Source organism: Tauraco erythrolophus, chromosome 8 (assembly GCF_009769465.1).
Source record: "Tauraco erythrolophus isolate bTauEry1 chromosome 8, bTauEry1.pri, whole genome shotgun sequence".
Classification (NCBI taxonomy): Eukaryota; Metazoa; Chordata; class Aves; order Musophagiformes; family Musophagidae; genus Tauraco; species Tauraco erythrolophus.
The window spans coordinates 37,028,563-37,048,393 of NC_141472.1; positions in this window are offsets into that span (position 1 = coordinate 37,028,563).

Genomic DNA, 19,831 nt, shown 5'->3' on the forward strand with positions numbered 1-19,831 from the left:
AAATTAGTATAAATTTAGCAGTTATGACACATGACAAAAATGACAGCTCTGCAAACTAGCATCCTTTCGTTCAAATTCAGAATAGATGCAACGCAGCCTCTCCACTCTGCTTTGTGCACCTTAACGCTGCCAGAAGGCAAAACATCTGCAGGGCGGTGAGGTATTCCCTCTCAGTGGTCTGCTTGTCTTTCTGAGGTGTTAACGAGAGGACGGGTTTTGTCATGTGGGCATCAAACTGTTGGGTACCAGAATAAGACCAAAGTCACACAGTGATCACCTTTAAGCACATTTTTCTGCTCTGATAGTCCTGCTTGTTCGATAGCCGTACTTTAATGCCGAAAGGGAATAACCAGAACTGGTATTATTCTTCAGCAATAAACGGAGAAGGAAAATAATATCACTGGCATAGGTCAGGAAGTAGCTATGAGAAACTAAAAATTGTCATCAATGCAAATGTTAGTCAGAATGAACAGGTGACCTAAAGGTGAAAGATTTTATATCTCATTACCAATCTCTGGAGTGATTCAGTTTCCTGAGCACCTAATTGAATTGAATTGAATCTGTCATTCTCTGGCTGTGTTTCTTTTGCTGACTCTGGTGCTAACACCAATGTGTGTATGGTTGCTTTTGTTGTGGTATTTGCAGGAAAAGGGGTAGAAATAAGTATGGTACACTTTGTCTGGGCCTTCTCACAACTGGAAGAAAAAAAGATTCCAGAATTATGGACTCGATGTGTATTTAACAGATCAAAGATTGTTCAGTCTATAAAATCACGACATTTATCTGCCCAGGTCTGGGTCAGTCAAAAATGTTAGGTTTGTACCAAGCTTTTTGAGTATTTCCCTTTTTTTTTTCAAATGGCAGAGTGTTCAAATCATCGGAGCAGTAACAGCAGAAAACCCCACCCTCACAGAAGATGAGAAAATTCTGCCTAGTGCTTAAAAGTGAGTCATGAAAATTATTTCATTACCACACCCCTATCTCTCCTTGTCATGGTACTTAGCCTGGTCATGACTTTAAGTGACGAAATGGAAAAATAATTCCAAAATTCTCTTTTGAGCTGATGTTTCAAACTTCAACACTTGGGAAACAGAACACTACAGCGCATCTGCATTTATGCAACCTGAAACTCAGATAAATGTTTTTTGTTTCGCCCACAGTGTATTTCATAGCAATGCTGTAAGCGGGGCCTGCCTGCCTAATGCCCAATACTCCCAGGTATTTGCTTAGACTGGTCAGCAGTTTGTTAGAGCTAATGTATGCATTGTACATTCACACCCACTGGATTAGGTTGCTATTTAGATAAGCGAGCCGCATTTTTGCAGAGAGGGAAGGAGAATGTGCCATGTGCCAGCATTAATGAGTTAATTAAATTAGAAAAATTCTAATGCAGGAACCTAAAATGCTTAGATAAGTAGAATACTATGGGAATTACAAGGCAGTAAGCACAGCACTGCTGTACCATTCTGCCTACATATCTTGATATTCTGACTGGCTCTGGAAAACTATACTAAAACAAAACAGGTCAAGACGTTCAGAAAACATCTAGGTAGAAAATGACTCTTTCCTACTCCTTTTTTTTTCCTGTGGGATAATTAATTTTGATATACCTCAATTTTCTTACAATCTCTAAGACTGTTCTAAAGGATATTGGAACTGTGCAGGCAGTGCACAGAGCCAGCCATGCCCTGCAAGTTACTCTATGATCCAAAACACTCCCTAATCCAGTAGTCCTTTAATTCCCATTGAAAACTGTTCAGTGGTTATCCACAAGGTCATGATAAAGCAGCCCCAAGGAAGTGTGGGAAGTGCTACAGCAAGACAAGGAACCATCTCATTTTTGTGGTCATTTTAATTGGGTATGATGACACTGCACATGGCAGTCTACAAAGAAACTCCAGGTTTACTAACTCGAGACCCAAATGCTGTGGATCTCTCCTGGCCTCACCCCATCCCTTGAAAGGGAATCAGTGGAGCACATAGGATGGTCTCATGCAATTTTTGGCTGGTGATCACTTGTCAGCAAAGAACAGACTCTTAGTACCACGTTCTAGAAACACAGCATTTATAATAGGGCCTCTCAGCTACTAAATTCCACTCTGTTTCAACCACAGTTTTCAATATACATTTATGCTTTCCTTATGGAAGATAATCTTCCATTTATTCAGCGAACTAAACAACCAGTAAAGCTTTCTATAGCATTGCTTCTAGGATTTAAACAAGTTAAGATTAAGGGCTTAAATCTAGCAAACCTATCAGTGTGCTCAAAATAATACCAGGAATTTCAATAAATCAGAAAATAAAGAATATGGCATTAAAGATGTTATTACTAGGACAGCTGTTAAGATGAAGCGCATGAGAAGCATTTAAAAGATTTATATCTCAGTACCTCACCAGGTTAATTAAATGGATGCACGCATTCATTTAAGAGGATAAGGTGGGTTGCAGTGACATAAAATGAGAGGGCACAAGATTACGTTCTTTCAGCATTAACAAGAACGGGTTGAACCGATATCATTTCCGTATTCTGTAATAAGCATGATTCATCCATCGCCATTTTCAGCTCTCATTTTCATTCTGGGAAAAAAAAAAAAAAAACAAAAAACATTTATAGACTAACATAATCAAAGCTTTAACCTTTTCAGCGTTTTCTGTTTGGATTGGCTGTCCATTTTTATCATGGGGTTCCAGGGCCGTGCCGCAGGGAGGAGAAGAATCGGCAGTAAATTACACTAAAGAATGCTGGAAAGGTCAAAGGATTACCCTCCCCTGTTTGCTTTTGTGGGACATATGAAGCATTCATATGGTGCAATAAAATTATTGAGACAAAAATGATGAAAGATAAGCAGACAGAAAGCATGAATCTGTGGTCAGGATAGCAACTGATCCGTGTGGAAGAAAAGGATATATTACAGTGTTATCATCAATAAAAAATAGATTATGACAATGGTGTTTGTGTGTCCTTAGTTTGTGCACTGAAATCAAATCCTTCTGAATGTTGTAAGACTTGCAGCCAAGAAAATTATATCCAAGCAAAACTAAGGCTAGCCAGGCTCCAGAAAACGTTAGATCCAAAGCTCCTGTTTCTTGGGTGAGTTTCTAACCACTCATTATTATATATTATTTATTACTATATATTATTATAAATTATATGGTATAGATTATTATATAGTAAAGATGGATTCCCTTAACCATTGAACCTCCTCCAGCAAAGTTTTGCAACCTAGGCTGTTAATCTGCAAAAGGCATGGTCTGAACATAGCTACAGCATCAGCTGCCTCTGGGGGCTTCAACACACATTTGTCTCCCGTGAGAACCACAGCTGAGCTTAGGTCAGGAACGGTCAGTTCCAGGCACCTGGAGAAGCCCAACTCCAGGAACTGCTACTATTCACACACCTAAAGCGTTACATAGAGATTATGAGGTTCAAAAACAAATGTCCTATTTATATCCCAATAAAGATGCCTCTGGCATTTTCTGGCTTAAGGCTCCTAAATATGAAATGCTAGATGCAACTTCTGTAATCTAGTACATCATTACTAGAGCTAGTTGTTTCTCAAGGTAAAATGGGTGGCTGGCAGCAAAGAGCCAAACGGAAACCTCATTAGGTTTCAAACACTGAATTACAAATCATCACAGGAAGAGGTATCTGTTTTAGGAGGCCGATAAAGATAACATACCAAATTCATAGGTATTCATCTAATATGTTGCAAGGTTCAGAAAAATGCATGCAATTAAATCCAATATCTGAATCAGTCTGACGGACAACTAACTGAAGGGAAAAATTTAAAATATGCAGTCAACTTTCCTACATTTTGCTCATTTTGATTTGTGTTTTCTTCTTCTCATTTTTCTTTCATTGGTGAAATCAATGACACTTCTCAAGAAAGTCCAAGAATTTCAAACCAACATGTAAGACCTGTATTGGGGTCTCTGCTGTAAGCAATGGTGGACTGCCAACTCAATTTTTGAAACCACAACTAGGAGCTTGTGAAATGTGCCTAAAGACCCCTTCTTCTCTGAGACAGATGCATTTCAGTCAGCATCTCTTCTGCCTGCCCATATGTCCTAATCATAGTCCAGAGGGACCACTAAAAATCATCAGTTCTTTGTGCGTGCTCCACCCCTTCCACCTGCACAGCTAAAAGGGATGATGGCTGCAATGGTCACGGGATATCTCTGTGAGCTGAACACAACCCTGTCAGATACCAGAGACTGAAGGTACGTAGAAGCTTTTTGTCACTATCACCTCGTGTTTCTCATTCACTTGTTTTGCAGTCTGTGCCCAATAAAGTATTTTGCTACAAATACTTTCTAACAGCACATTTCCGTGAATGAAAGCAGTTTTGTGAGATGAAGTGTCCCAAATGAATGCTACTTGGTTTGGTCCTCCCTGGCAACAGAGATGAAAGGAATGAAAGATCATTTATTTACTGATATATTCCAGCTCATGGATATGAGGGATTGTTAAGATCATCTTCACTTGGTAATAGTGTTCAGATATCTAGTTTTACTCCACAGAGCACTGGGTAATGCTTCAAAATGTTCTCATGGCTCAAAGGAAAAGTCTCTATGAAACAAGTATTGTTAAAATATTTCCTCAATTGTTGGTAACATCTTCAGCACCCAGCTTTGCATATCCTCCTTAGATAACCAAAGTAATTTGCATCACAGGGGATATTTCAATGTCTAGACTGCAGAATTTGTTTTTAATGAATCTGGGGCTTTGTGGGTTGTAACATGGTGTCTCACGTTTCACCCTGCTGTACAGACACTCCCAGAGGGCCAGGGCCTATCCTTACATTACAGGCAATAACTTTATAATGAAGTTATTAGTTCAATAACAGCCCAGAAAAGAAGCTGGATCAAGCTCATAATCCCCTTCTGTCATATGAAAAATAAGGGAGGATAAGGTACCATGAAATATGTCATCCCTCCATGAGCCAGGAAGAGAGTAACTGAGAAAGGGCTCAACTCATCTATCTGCATAATCTGAAAACAGCCCCTCCACACCACCATGGCTGAAGTCCACCCTGGGGAAGAACAAGGGGGAAAGACAGTGCCGATATCTTCCAGGGCCATCCAAACCAGAACTGAACCCCTGATTTGAAAGAATGGGCTGTAGCAGGGGAACGAAGTAAGAACATGTTGCCTCATTAGGCTGAGCAGCTCCAGGTGCTTCCCACACAGGACACTGTGCATATTTTTATCAGAAAAATTCTTCATATATAACCTGTTTTGCTGTGCAAATACCTTCGTGGAGTCCTGTAAATCTGTACAGTTAGGCCAGCTGTAACTACAGCTGCAGCTCCTTGGACTCTGCTGTCCCCTCTGTTCACTGCTACAGGCAAGAGGCATAAAAGAGATGTGGTACTGGAGCTGAATTTGGAGGGGCCAGAACTAAGTTAACTCCTGTAAGGGTGGGCACCAAAATCCTTCAGCTGGCTCCCCAGCTGTTCAGCCTTTGCGGAAGTTAGAAGTCCACTCTAATTTCAGCCGAACTGACGTCATCTGAGGATCAGATCCAAAGGAACCCAGCTCCAGCACTCCCAAACACACTTCAGTGACATCTCTCCTTCATGCTCATGCTCACAATGGAAAGGCGACAGGGTATGACTCAGTTCTACCACCTCCGGTTTTGTCGGGGAGTGTATCCCCTATCCATCAATGAGCATACCTAAAGTAAAACTCCAGAGAGATTTCCCCGGTCAATTCAAATTCACTTTATTCTTACACAATAGAGCAGGTAGGACTGTGGGATATTAAGGCCATAAAATTAAAAGGAACAGATAGACATTCGTTAAACTCTATCTTCAGCTTATGGTCAAAAAAACTATTATGAAAACATTAAAAATGAAAGATATTTTGTCTTCATCCAGATTTCCTTAGACAGTGACAGAACACTGAACAGTGCCAGCGTACCAAACTGCCCTTCACCTCTTTTTCGTCTGCAATTCTAGAGCGATATCATCTCAGACACTAAATTCTTTTCTGAGCCAAAAGGATATAGACAAACTTGATGGAATTTAGACAATAACAGCAAAGACAATTAAAGTATTGACTTGGTGGGAAACAATTAACAAGTCCCTTCATAGTAGTTTCAAACAATCACAAGGAGGAGACTAAAATGGGAAGGAATGACCATCTACACAAGTTTGAGGGACGTGTACTAACACTAGAGACAGTGAGGAATTGATTAGGTTATTGACAATAGGCTGAAAAGAAATAAAGAGGAGGGAAATAACGCTGAGTGTCTGAAGAAATTACCTAAAGTGAAATCCAATATAGATTGATGCCCAGAGACTCAAAGAAACATTTGTCATATAAAAAAATAAGGCAGGATGAAGTACAATAAAATACACTGAAAGTGAGGATGCTGTCAGGAATGAGTTGTCTGAAGACCCTGATGGGGAAGAAAAGAGCCCTGTCTCCTTTTCTTCTGAGTCTCTCTTTATACATTGCAGTGGTTGATCCATATTAGAGACAATTAGAGTGAAAGGCTTTTGCTTTGGGGCAAAAAAGAAGAGCCACTCCACCCTTCCCCCTGTGCAGTCAGCTACCGGCAGTGCTCAGTCCGGTTTCTCAGTATGAAGATTGACCGTCACACACTGATTTCTAATTTTTCCATCTGCCACAAACAATAAAAATGTAAATTAAAAAACATTCATTAATTTCCTACTTAAGGATTCCATCATTCTTCTATGTTTTATGCCATTCGCCCAGTCTTTAACTCATCTGCACTCGGTTCTACCAAGTGAAATGGGAGAGAACATACAGTTTGCCATCACAGATAATAATCCAATACATTGGGATTATGCATACAGTATTGTCCAGAAAATATTAGAGTGGAGGCATACTATTAAAATTCCCTAGTGTCTCTCTATCTCTCAAGAATCTATCTGTTTAGAATGCAAAGTAAAAATCATTAAACTACCAAAAGTAGCATAAAAAAAAAAAAAATACTGACATTTCGGAAGTTCATCATTCACTAAAATCTGAAAGATATTTCAGTAGCAACAGTTGGGTTGGCAGAGGATTATTCTCCCATTTTTTCTTATAGAATTCATGTTAATGCCTCAAATGGATTTTTTTTTGCCTTGATTATTTCTTGGAAGTGACACCGTGCAGGTTTAGATAAAGCTTTTAAGATTATAGTTTATTCACCTCCAGTCTTGGAATAACTGAAGTTATTCAATATTACTGTTTAGCTTGAATTTCAGCTCAAAAAAAGGTAATTTTAGTGGTGAAGGTGAAAGCATTAACACACTTGCATGTTCTAAATGATCCACTTTGAATTTTAAAGTGCATTTTGAGACTAAATATAAGATTTTTAAGGATTTTGTTCTGCATAACGTTTATTAATTTGGAGTGGGGGGCTAGAAACAGTTTCAGAAATAAGTGAGGAAGAAAGTGTACTTGGTTCATTTCAGGTAAGCCCTAAGTGTTTTGCCCATATTTCGAGTTGGATCTCTGCTCTTGAGTGGGTGGTTTAGGTTGATTCACTAACTTCTGCTGTCTCAGTTTCTCCGCTATACTGTGAAGGCAATAATATATAGTATATATAAGTGCCATTTTCAGAATCATTCCTCTTTGTCACATACTTTAATAGTGAAACTTTCTATTAGCACTGCTGCTCTTTGTCATTACTCTTCTCTATCTACCAGATGTGTACATCACTGCGCACCCAAACAGAGGAATGATTCTTTCTCCAAATTTTGCACGATGCAGCAGAAGACACTCAGTTCTCATTTTCCTCTTGGCTGTTCTGTCAAAACGAATCTGGTTGTAGAAATGCAGCTAGGACTGAATTAAACCCAACAAAAAGGCAGAGTCTGCCACCAACCAACTGAAAGCAGCTACGTAGGCAATGAGACAAATATCCTTGCCTCCCTCCACAGATTTAAACCCAGCTTTCCTGCAGGCAAACAGGAACCACTAAAGCAGCATTAAAAAAAAAAAAAAATTTAGAACAGGTTTGTTTTTTCCTGTAATAGTTGGAGGTCTGAAGTAGAATGCTGCAGCCTTTAGTGCAGTTCACTTTTGTTTTTCCCTGTTGGCTCACAGTGATGTTACCTGGAGCTATAGGAGAGAAGAGAACCTCTGAATGAGACCCCAAGAAGGGGAAGACTAAAGAAAGGAGAAAGCCAGGTAGGGACTTAATGGGATTTCTTGCCCAAGAGTGTGTCCTAAACCCAGAAGAAGGTGTCATATCCTCCCTGTCTTCTTGGGCAAGGATCCTTTGAGCTAAATCTTAACCTTTGCTTTGCCTCACACCTGGGTGAGCCACCTCGTCTCAGCTGAGCATTATAGGAGCTAAGGGTATCTAGCCTCCTACTGCTGCTGCTGAAGTTTGATACCTCAAGGCGAGGGCATCTCAAATATTCTCCCTGGAGTTATAAGCTCTTGAACTATTCACCCAAGCTCAGAATCCACCTGTAACACACAGGATTCAAACTTGGAGTTCAGGTGGAGAGGAATAGGTAAGACAAGCAAAGAATAACTTACTTCCACAAAAGACAATAGCAGTGGGTGAAAATTAGCTTTTAGTTCTCTACTAGGGAGACAGAACCCGTCAGTAAGATTACTTCCCTGCCAAGAGCAAGGAAAACATTGCCTAGGGTTTGTGGTGTATGCCTGCCTCTGCGTTGTCATGCTGCCCATGGCTGTGTACCTATGAACCATTCTTTTCTTAGGGCTGTGCTGAAAACTATCATCTAGTCAATAAATTCTTATCAATGTCTGTTTAAAGGTTTTTCTTGTGACAGGAGATTTTTGTGGTAATCGAGAAGAAAAGCTATTCACTTGATTAAAGATTGGTAAATATAAATGACAGAAATGGTTTCCGATGAACATCGTGATGTATTCCAAATCAATAACACCATGACAGAATTGCAGCTTAAGAGAAGGAAGTTATTCGTTTTAGGAAAGGCACATAATGAAATACAAGACAAGTCTACAGATTCTCAAGCAGAGAGACAAGGAGAATGGCCAACTCGAGACTTTGTAGATTTTGCTGCTGTTACCTTCTTTTCAGTTCATTTGGTGTGCTGTCTTTCATTTACTTGTGCAACCTTAAAACAAAGATGAAGATCTTCGTCTCAAATGTTAGGGCTAACAGCCAGTGACATAACAGAGAGCTGTTTATTAAAATGCTGGACCAGATTTCACTTTAATACTTTCCTTCAGTAGCAGCGGATATTAAAAATCTTTAATGATTTAGCTGAACTTTTTGTAATTTCTAAATGTTTCTCATGTGTAACTGCAAGGAGCACCTAGGTTTTTTATCACTGGCATAACATGGGGATCAGACAGATCTGAATATTGGTAATTGGGATTTTAGCCTTCCACCTCCGGATTAGCGTTTCAAACTCAGACCAGGTTGGGATTGAATAAAAGTCATTTCCATCAGCTGGCTCTTCAGTGACCTCTATGAAATATTACAAGTTGGTAGTGGACAGGTGCCTATATAATTAAAATACACTTCGCAAGCACAGTTGGCACCCTGGAATTTTCTTATTACGAATCTATAATCTGCTCCCTCCAGCTCATAAATGGAAAGTATTCAAGAGCACTGGGATGTCATTTAAAAAACAAGGAGGATACAGTGTTCTTTGTTAATCCCACAAACAAAGTACCTCTGTTTCTAGAGCAGTTTTGAATCCTCAGATAAATGCTTCTGTGCACTGCAAAGATTATTATTCAGGCTAATAAAACTCATGAATTATAAGTAAAAGATCGACTTTAAAAACTGATAAAAGCCTAGAGCCCTGTAGGTTATAACACAAAATCTCATAGCCAGCCGTGTCTGGTGTTCACTGTGAATAGAATGTACTTCCACACAGTATCAACACAGCAGAATCGCATAGGATGTCCCACATATCCGTCAATCTGCATTAATTGAGTAAATATTCCGAGACATCCACACAGAACTCGAACATTTGTGGTAGCCAAAAATACAGAAAGGGTTTTGATAAGAGAAAGTATGCCCAATCTCAACATGAGACGGTTTCTCTGGCTAGGAATCAAGGCAACAGTCTTATGTTTGAGTAGGATTTGGCGGATGGGCTGAGGGAACAGCACAATATTTTACACCTTTTGAATAATCAAGACCATAATTCAAGCCTCAAGCCTTTAATCTGTTCCTCTTTAAACCGAACAGAGGTTCTGTCAGAGAACGTGTGAGAAAATGCTCTCCATTTCTTCTCATCCTAATTCTGAGCTAAGCAAGGCAGAGCACTTCAGGCTGAGGCCCTATGACAGATGCAGCTCCATAGAACCATTCAGAGATTATCACAGAAACCTTTGTGGACTTGCCAATGACTCACATCTGTGTCAATGACAGAAGTAAGGAAAACGTTATATGGAATCCAAACAACGGGGAAGGACATTTCAGTGCAAGTAAATCCCCAGTAGTGAAAATAGACACGCAAGATGTTTCTCCTCTCTGAAAAGTAACGTTGCTTGGTCTGACCTAGTTCAAGATGTTAAAAAATTTATAAGAACAAAAAACAACAGTTGCTAAGCTTGGCACTGTTGTACTGTAGGAGAAGGACTATGGATCCACCCGAAAAAAAGAGCCCTCATCTCAATGTGGGAACACAACAGAGAAGAGATTAGTTAGCTCAAGAACTTGATTTTGTGGGAAGGTAAAACCAGAAAAGAACCACACAAAAAACCCCAAGCAAACTCAAACTTTTCTAATGGTCCTATTAAAGACCTACTAGGTCCTACCAGGAAAGTTCTATTAGAAATTTTCTCCTTCTAGGGATTTTCTTCTTAAACAGGTTTCCTCAGCCACTAATTTCCTCTGCAAGTTGCAACTGAAATACAGGGACAAAACTACTGATGAGCAAATCTTAGCATTTACCCCTCCAGTCTCCAATGAATATGCATGAAAATTAGTCTGCTTTTTACATACATTTCAGATGGAATGGTTAAAAGGAAGAGGAAAAACAGGAATGTGTGGAATCAAAGCAAGTATTCATGCCCTCTTTTTAAACACGTTTCTGTCACATTGTCCAGAAGAATGTCTATAACCTGCTCAAACTGAACCACAAACCCAAAAAGTTAAAAATTGAAGACAGCCACCGTTAACAAATTGCAGACACATGAGACTCATCCAGAAAGACCTCACAAATCAGCAAAGAGGGGAAGAGAGAGCAAATCATGCAGAAACTATTTAATCAATGAGTAAAGACAATTATAACATCTGTTAATCTTTTGTGTAGGTTATAATTAGATGCTGTGGAGGAGTAGCCTTTAAGAGGGAGGCAGGGAATCCTTTAACATCTGCTAGAAGGGCAAACACTGTGCAATAAATGGCTTTAAATGCAATCAGCAAAACGAGAGCTGTGCAGAGTTCACAAAAGGCCTGTATAAAAGATTGAGGATAACAAAATATTTTGCCAAAGGTCAACTCCTGCAACACTGGAGCCTGAATAATGACTGCTAGTTTAGAGGCCACATCAGAAACAAACGTGATTGTACCTCTGAAAAACAATTCTTTTCTCATTTGTGTCATTATAGCAAAAGCACATGCTGCTGCTGTATATCATGTCAGCTTAATGACTTATTAGGGCTGTATCTATCAACCTTGAACAGTTCAGAATAAACAGGTAGGTATGATGTATTTTAAAGACCAGAATTCAGTCTAATTAAACTGACACAGAACTGTGTTGTACTGTAAAAGTGATGTGATTATGATTTTAAATAATTAATCTTTCAGTGGCTTCTAAAAAATCCAATTATTTACTCATTTTGCCCTTGAAAACAACCATATGCTTTAAGCTGTTCCTCAACTGAAAATGTGAGACCAAGAGGGAGTTATTTTATCCAGTTTAACACGGCCCTCTACTGGCAAAATAACCCCCCAAAATCTTATCACTATGAACCATTTTGTCAGATCATTTCAGAGCAGCTGAAGAGATCCTACATTTTACAGCAAAGTTACACCAAATCTTAGAGGATCGCAGTTTAGATCGGAGCTTTAGGAATTTGCATAAATTAAGCCGTCAGTTAATCTCTCTAGAGTTCCCCTGCGGAGAATGCTGCTTCCTTTCGCTGAGCAGATGCAGCTCTGGCCATCACCAGTACACTGAAGAAAAGAGCCAAGTGCTCATACCTAGTGGAGTTAAGTCATTTTAGAAGCAAATGCAATCCTTTTACTCATGTCAAGTTGTGTTGTATTCCTCAAGGAGTGCCCCACATCACACATGTGATTTCAATTTGCACAATTAGGTAATACTCAGCATAGGCGAAGCAAGCACGATATAGTCCAGCTGCAAAAAGAACACTATTCAAAATATAAATGCTAACTACCACCAAAAAGTAACTTGAGTGCAAAAGAATTCCTGCTTCCTTCTTTTCTCCATCATTATTGAAAATCCACCGTCATGATTCAACACAGCTTCAATCAAAGTGAAGCAGACAATGAAATTGCCTCTGTTGTCACGTGCAGTAATTAACTCTTCCTATTTGTATTATGTCTGAGCAACAAAGAAACAAAAGGATATGGTAAACTGTTGAATTTAACAATTTAGATAATGATGAATTATAATAATCAATTAGCTCTGTCAAAGAAAATATTTTGTGACATGCATTTGATTCTGCACAGCCCTATTGTGTGCGCACACTGGACGAGCCTAGTTTGGCTCTGGAAAACAAATAGTGTTGTCCTGTGGAAAGCTTATCAAACATGCAGTTGAACAGTAGCATTTGTTCTTGCTGTGTGTCAATAGTAACAGACCATTTTTCAGCAACATAATTTTTATCCACTGCTTTATAATCCAACCTGCTTTTCAGGGTCTGCATCATTCATAGCCCATAGACAATGTTACTGCCAGTTTCCAGAAGCCACTGCTGCCGTACAAACCACGTTGATGTGATTCACCTGAATGCCAGTCAATGGAATCATAAAAGATTTCCAAGTATTTTTCACATAATAGCTGTCTAAGTTTTTATCCCCAAAACATCATGACTAATTTATGTAACCATCGGGGAATACCTAATGTAATTCAGGTTTCTGCATGCTACATGAGTGGTATCACTCGACAGTACAGAACAGAGAATTACAAGTGTTAATGGTTCAGGTTTTATTTACATTGTACATTTATCCTGGTTTAGTAATAAAAACTGCATATTAGATGCTGTAACTTCCAAAGGTGTTCTGGCAGCTTTGGGGCGGATTTTTCTTAAGCATAACTCCAACCCTGCCAGGAGCTGAACGTGCACAGAACCACACAAGAGCTGCAGAGCATCGCGCCGCATTTGGCCCTGGCTGCACTGTGCTAAGCTCCTCAGCCAACTGTGCTTCCCTTTGGCACCTTTGTTCTGTGGCTTTTATCCCAACCTCAGTCCCACTCGTCAGATGATGACAGGCTGGAGCCTGCACTTATTGCGTTTCTTTTCAGATGGCGAGAAAGGCCAAAGAATTGACATTCTGCTGGCAATTGTCCCCTTTAATGCCATCCCAGAATGTTATCAGATTATATGCACTATCCTTGGGCAGATTTCTCAGACCCAGGGAAAATTCAACCAGGGACCTCTCTGTTGAAAAGTGAGTTTGCTCTATAACCTAATTTGCTACATTGGAATATAAGAAAGAAAATGTAAATGTGAGAAGGGAAATGTAAGAAAGGAAAATGAAAATAAAATGCCCCGGGCTCATCAGGTTTGAGAGTCTGCTTCTGCTCTGAAGGTAATTAGCTGAAGACTTGCTCTTGTCTGAAGCAGAAGTGGAATTGTACTCTACCGCTTTACATTTACTGGGGCAGGATTTCTATTTATTTACATCTAAGCCTCTAAAACAGAACTCATGCACAAGAACAGTAGCAGAGAAGTCCATGAAGTTTTCTTAAAAAGCAGTGAAATTCACATTTGTAAGATTAGGACTTGCACTTCAAATTAATTTAAGTGAGAAAGATAAGCGAGACCTGAGCATTTTCTTAATCCCGTTTTGTTTAATTAATTTGAAGATTTTGTAGACATTTGCCAACATGATACCTGAATACCTTGCAAGTGTAAACACCCTTGGCAGTTCATAGCAGTAGATCATCATTACTGGCCACAAGGTGAGAGAGGGAAGAAAGGCTGCCCCACGGGAGTCCGCAGGGTAGGGATCAAACCACCTAATCTGAAAACCATTCCTTCTTCTCAGGGAAAGGCTCTATCACGATTCTCTGTTCTTCAGTCTTGCATCCAGTGGAACCTTCCAAGCTACAAAAAGGTCTTTTAAAGAACATACAACCTTTTTGTCTATACTGTTTCTGAAGGAGGATGAACACCTAAAGAATAAAACCCTATGCTCTTCATTAAGAACCTATTTAAAACTCAAAAAGACTTTGCCATTCACATAGCATCAATGCTAAATTTAGGGTGTTTTTTTTGTTTGTTTCTTTCCCCAGGAGAATATGCTTCAACTCCAAAAACAGAACTACAGCTCCTAAGTTGCATGGTATCTTGACATGCCAAGCCACATCATAATGTTAAAAGAAGAGACAGATTTTGATCTGCTGTGGAAACAGGATCACTTGAGAGGGGCATCATCTGCACTTGTAGCCACCCAAACCTTAATAGGAAGCCCCAAAAATCTGTTGCTGTGTGGGACCGAGAGACCTTGTAAACAAAGTCAGTAGCAAGAAAAGCAAAACAAAATCAGTATTGCTAAAAATTCAGCAGAAATCCTCTAATTCCTGTTTGATTGATTTGTACTGACTTAGCCTCACATACTTGCCAATCATAGTTACCTGATTTCATTCTTCAGAAATGTGCTTTGCCTCCACTAAGACAGATCATTAAATAGAGGTAAACAGTAATAAAAGAGTTCCTCATACACAGTACTGTGATCAGGTTACTCCCTGGAAAAGCCACTACAACTGAAATTGCAGTAATTTAGAATGGGCTTCTGGTGAAGGATTGAAATGAGAAGCAGGAGACCTGGGGTTTGTTACCAGCTTTTGAAGCAGGTAAACTAAGTTTTAATAAATCCATCTGCGGGCCAGTTTCCCCCTCTGTAAAATGGGAATCATTCCATTACAATCTCAGCTATTTGTCCTGAAAATGAGTTAATCAGTGGTCAGAAACACAATTCTGTCCCACAAACAGCAGGCAGTACAGAAACAGTTTTTTCACAGCAGTTACCAGTGTACTAGTGCTTCTGCTCTGATGTTCAGGATATGCTGGATTTCTAATTTAAACACTCAAAGCAAAACAAAAATTACTTTTTCTCACAGAAGTGACAACTCACTTTATTCAAAAGGTGTCAGATTTCAAAGCACTGTATGATTCTTACTTTTAAACTTATAATACCCCCAGGACTTGAACAGGGGCTAAAAGTGAAAATAGACAAGATTTGCTTTAAATCAATGCCTGCAAAAGGAGTAAAACTATTTTTAAAGAAAAATGTACTAAAAACTATACAGAAATTATATTAAAAATTCCAATTAATTTTGAGTATTCAAATAAACAACATGAAGTGATAAAAGAACAATCTTAAAACAGACTAGCTTTTGTTCAGTTAATGACAGTACTCATGAGATTTTAAGAATCTTAGAGTTTCATCACTTAAATTAAGAGAGAACCACTTCAGTGTAATCTCATGCAAACAAAAGCCAGAATCAAGTTTTCATTTGTCCCTTACTCTGTTGCTGAACCACACTCACAGACATAGCTGTAATTATTCCTAACAACTACATACTTGCCGCACTTTTAATTAAAGCAAAACTACAAATAGCAATGCTGACACACTCCTAGAGAAAATAAGCTTTACAGAGATGATAAAAACACCAAAACAGCAAAAGTCTTACTTGCAGCAGTTCAGTCAAAACATGCCAGCCCTGGAGAACTCAGAACCGTAAGAAGTCTTTGCAGTCCAGAAATTCTCTTGAGTTTATCCAGTGTTTATTTACCAAGCTTTAAAAGTCTGTGGTTAGAAGAACAGAGTTAGCTTTCTACACCATCCACAGCACTACTGAAGTCCTCCAGTAACAGCAGACATGAAGTTTGCTGATAGTTGGGTTTGCTGCTGCTATGTAGTTGCTCAGTACTTGTAAATACAAGCTCTGTGGACAAAGTCCCAAATGACATCACAGGCAGCTGCTTATTGTTGAGTCTTTATTAACCGACTGTCAAAAAAGAAAAGCGAAGAGGGAAGAAAAGCACAAACTGTCTTCCCTGCAGCACAATTTGCATCTTAGTAGGAGTTGCAGTGCTACACACATAAATACTTCTGTTTACCCAACTGATGTTTTCTTAGAATGAATAAACAGTGTTTGCAGGGAAAGCAGAAAAGTAAGAACAACTTAAACAGTTTTGAAATGTAAAGAGCACAGGGAGCAAAAGAAAAATCAAAAATGCCAACAGTGCCTTTTTCAGAATTTACCCTGCGTTCTCCTAATTCTTCTGTTTATTTGAAAATATGTAACTGGGGGTACAAATCTGCACGGATTTTAAAGCACAAAGCAGAGGATTTTAGTAAGTTGAAATGAAAGTTTCAACTCATTCCTAATTTTAAAAGTTACAGGATTACAAACTATGATCTTTGCAAGATTTAAGACAGTTCAACTTCAGGTACAATGTGTTTTGAAGAAAACTCTTTCACTTTCCAAAGACGAAAATATAAGAAAGCAAGAAACAGCATCAAACATAGTTATTCACTAGGTGCTAAGGGCATAAATACTGACCTTTCCTTCTTAGAGGTGGAGGTCCAAGACTAAGTAGCACTTTGGAGCTGAAACAATCAGTTCCCAGCAAGGCACGGGGTACGCACTGGAGAACTAGTTCGGCTACTAATCTGAATCTATCCTCTGTCATTGAGAGTTCTGCTGAAAGAGAGGGGCTGGGACTCTGTGCCTTGATTTCTCAGAAGCGAAGCCCTTTCAAGTCAAAACTTCAAACGCTGGAAGGGCACCACCAAGGGTTGTGACAGACTGAGCTGTTATCTGTACACACTTCCACACAAAGAGCTTCAATATTGGGAAACACCTGGCCGCTCGCATCCAAACACCCTAGACTGCACGTTCCACAAACAACAAAACAACCGAAACTTGAGCTCAGAGATGAGCTGAAGCCAAGTTTTTACTACGTTTTAATTGCTACACGTAAGAGCATCAACCCAAATTCTGACTGTATTTACAGACAGCAAATCAATCTTGGGTCAGATCCTCAGCTGATGTAAATCAAGCTAGATGCAACTGAAGAGCAGCAGTCAGCACCAGCTGAAGATCTTGCTTTTGCTTGCAAGAATGCCCTTAAAAAAATTCATATGACCTTAACGACAGAGCGCCTGATTTTCTTGGTGTTTGCCCAAGTGGCAGCAATACCCTGCTGACATAGTGCCACTGAGCTTGCTGGAACTGCTCACATTGGCTACCCCTGCTGCTCACTGCCCCTAAAACATGTTTCTGAAGCTTTTCAAGGAGATCTGTTATAAATCCCTCTACGTTTATTCCTGTGGCTAATCAGCCCGAAGCACACAAGAAACATCACACTGTGTAACTCTTGAGTTGTATTTGCTGCCCTGACTCCAACATACAGGGTTGAGTTTGAAGATGAAGTGGGCTAAGGGAATAATAAGTACTGACATATAATATCCAATAACGTGAATTTCAAAACACACAACTTCAGTGCCAGCTTCACAAGTGCCATACTGCAGCCACTCTATTTAAGCAGACGTGAAGAAGGCTGTGTGCTTGCATATACAGCTCCGTAAGGCTTCAGCTCCTTTCAGCAGGAATGAGCCCATCCATAAGATCAGCAGAAGAGTTAGATTTTGTTTAAATCTGATGCTGATTTACAGTGTGCTTTCTCAGACCAAGGATAAGATTCATTTTTTTCACCTTCCATTAGATGTATTTATAAGATTGCAAAACACAGGTTACACTCCAGCTCTCTTGATAACGAAACCACCTTGTCCCATGACACTAATGCAATCAGACACATGTAGAAGAAAGGAAAAGCACATGGATTCATAAAATAAGGAAACCACTGATTTCATCGAAAAAGCCAAATGTTTAATGAAATAAAAAAGGACAAGCTTTACGGAAAACTGCAGCCTGTTCCCAGGAAGAATTTGTACTATTTAGCCAAATTTAGCACTTACTAAACTTTCTAGAGAACGCTAATGCATTTCCAGGCTAAGCACGCGTAGGTGAGCGGGATCAGGACCGCAGACACACTGCTCACATCCCTCTGGTCAGGCAGCACTGCAGAGGCAGTGACTTCAATTGCCCAATTGCCTGAAAGTAATTTTTCAGAGACTTCCATCTCGGTAAGTTCTATCTCAATCCTTTTCAGAACTGGTGGATCTTGTAAAAATAAATATGCAAAGAAATGAGTATTGAGATTTGTGGGTTTAACCAGCAAGTTATTCTTCCCAAGAGGAGAATTCCCATGCGGGTGGACAAACAGATTCCGCATTCTTCAAATTACAGTCCTTATTAAGGGAGTGGCCATTAGCTCACCATGTCAGTGCATTTATCCATCTAATTTCTATTCTAAGTCATCATAAGATACAGCTACTGCCTGTGCAGATACAGCTTATTTTTGGCAGGAATGCTGTGGCTTTTGTTAGAACAAAATTCATGACAGAATTCAGTCCTTGACTAGCTACAGGTCAAGTGAAAAGATAAAGAAGTTGAAGTCATGAGCTGCAGTAGTTGTTCCTGGACTGATGTGCAGTAGGCTGAACTGAATCATGCATCTGAGGAAATAATTCAGCTTCATACTGCCTCATTTTTGATGAGCAAATAGGTAAGATGAGACACAACAAATTATCTAAGTACATATGGATTTCAGTAAAGTTTATCAATTAACCTATTGCAGTATAGCCAGGATCTGCTAAAGACCCCCAGTCTCACGCTAACACAAAATCCATAGTATCTTCACGTTCACAGTCCGTATTTGATTTTTCTTTATTATTAACGTAGAAAGTTCTTCCTTATTGAAGAAGTCAAAACAAAGCTCTGATCTCCTCACAAAAAGTAGTAAGTGGGTGGAATCGAGGCACCTAAACTGCACAACGTTTTCCCTGAAGCACTGCAGAAGTCCCTGCAGTTGCACATGCCCGATGAGCGTGTTCTCTTCTTATCAGCAGAAAATGGCTTGGACCCAGACGCCTTCAGGTCCACTCTCTCATTATAGACCCATAAAGCTGTGGCACGAGGTGATCAGCCTCACAGCCCAACAAGTTCAAAGGGAGGTGGTAAGAGCTAAGGGTATTTCTGCTGAGGGATGCCTAACTGTGCTGTGAGTTCTGTGTGGTTCCGTACGGCTTCAGATGGTGAGACTGCGGGCCATTTAAAAAACAGTAAAATAAATCACAGGCTGCAGAATTTGCCCTCCTTGGAGTTGCACATGGTTAGAAGTCTTGAGCTGGCTCCTAAGATATCACAGAAATTTCTCCTGGATTACACCAGGGTACTGAAGAGCAAAATGCTTTTTGAAAATTACAATTATTCTCGCTTTTACCAACACAGCTAAGTATGTCTCAGAAAACAAATACTTACAAGCATGTGGGATCATCACAAGTTAGCACAGTAAACACTTTTCTAAGCCTGGGGTAGCTGGCAGAGAGGATAAACAACTGAAGCAAGTAAAAATATGTGGAGAGAATAAAAGGAAGTGTGTGGGGGCGGTGTATGAATCTTCTCAGATACTCACTGTCAAAATAGGGCCTTGAGTTGAAGCGGTTTGATTAGGCTGGTAAGCTTTTGATCACAAAGATAGTTTGGTTTTTAACCTTACTAGGTGATTTTTCAAAGCTTTTTACCTCCCCTGCATGTCAAGAATAGGGGAAAGGTCTTTAGTAAAGGCAGGTTTTACCGCTGGAACAAAC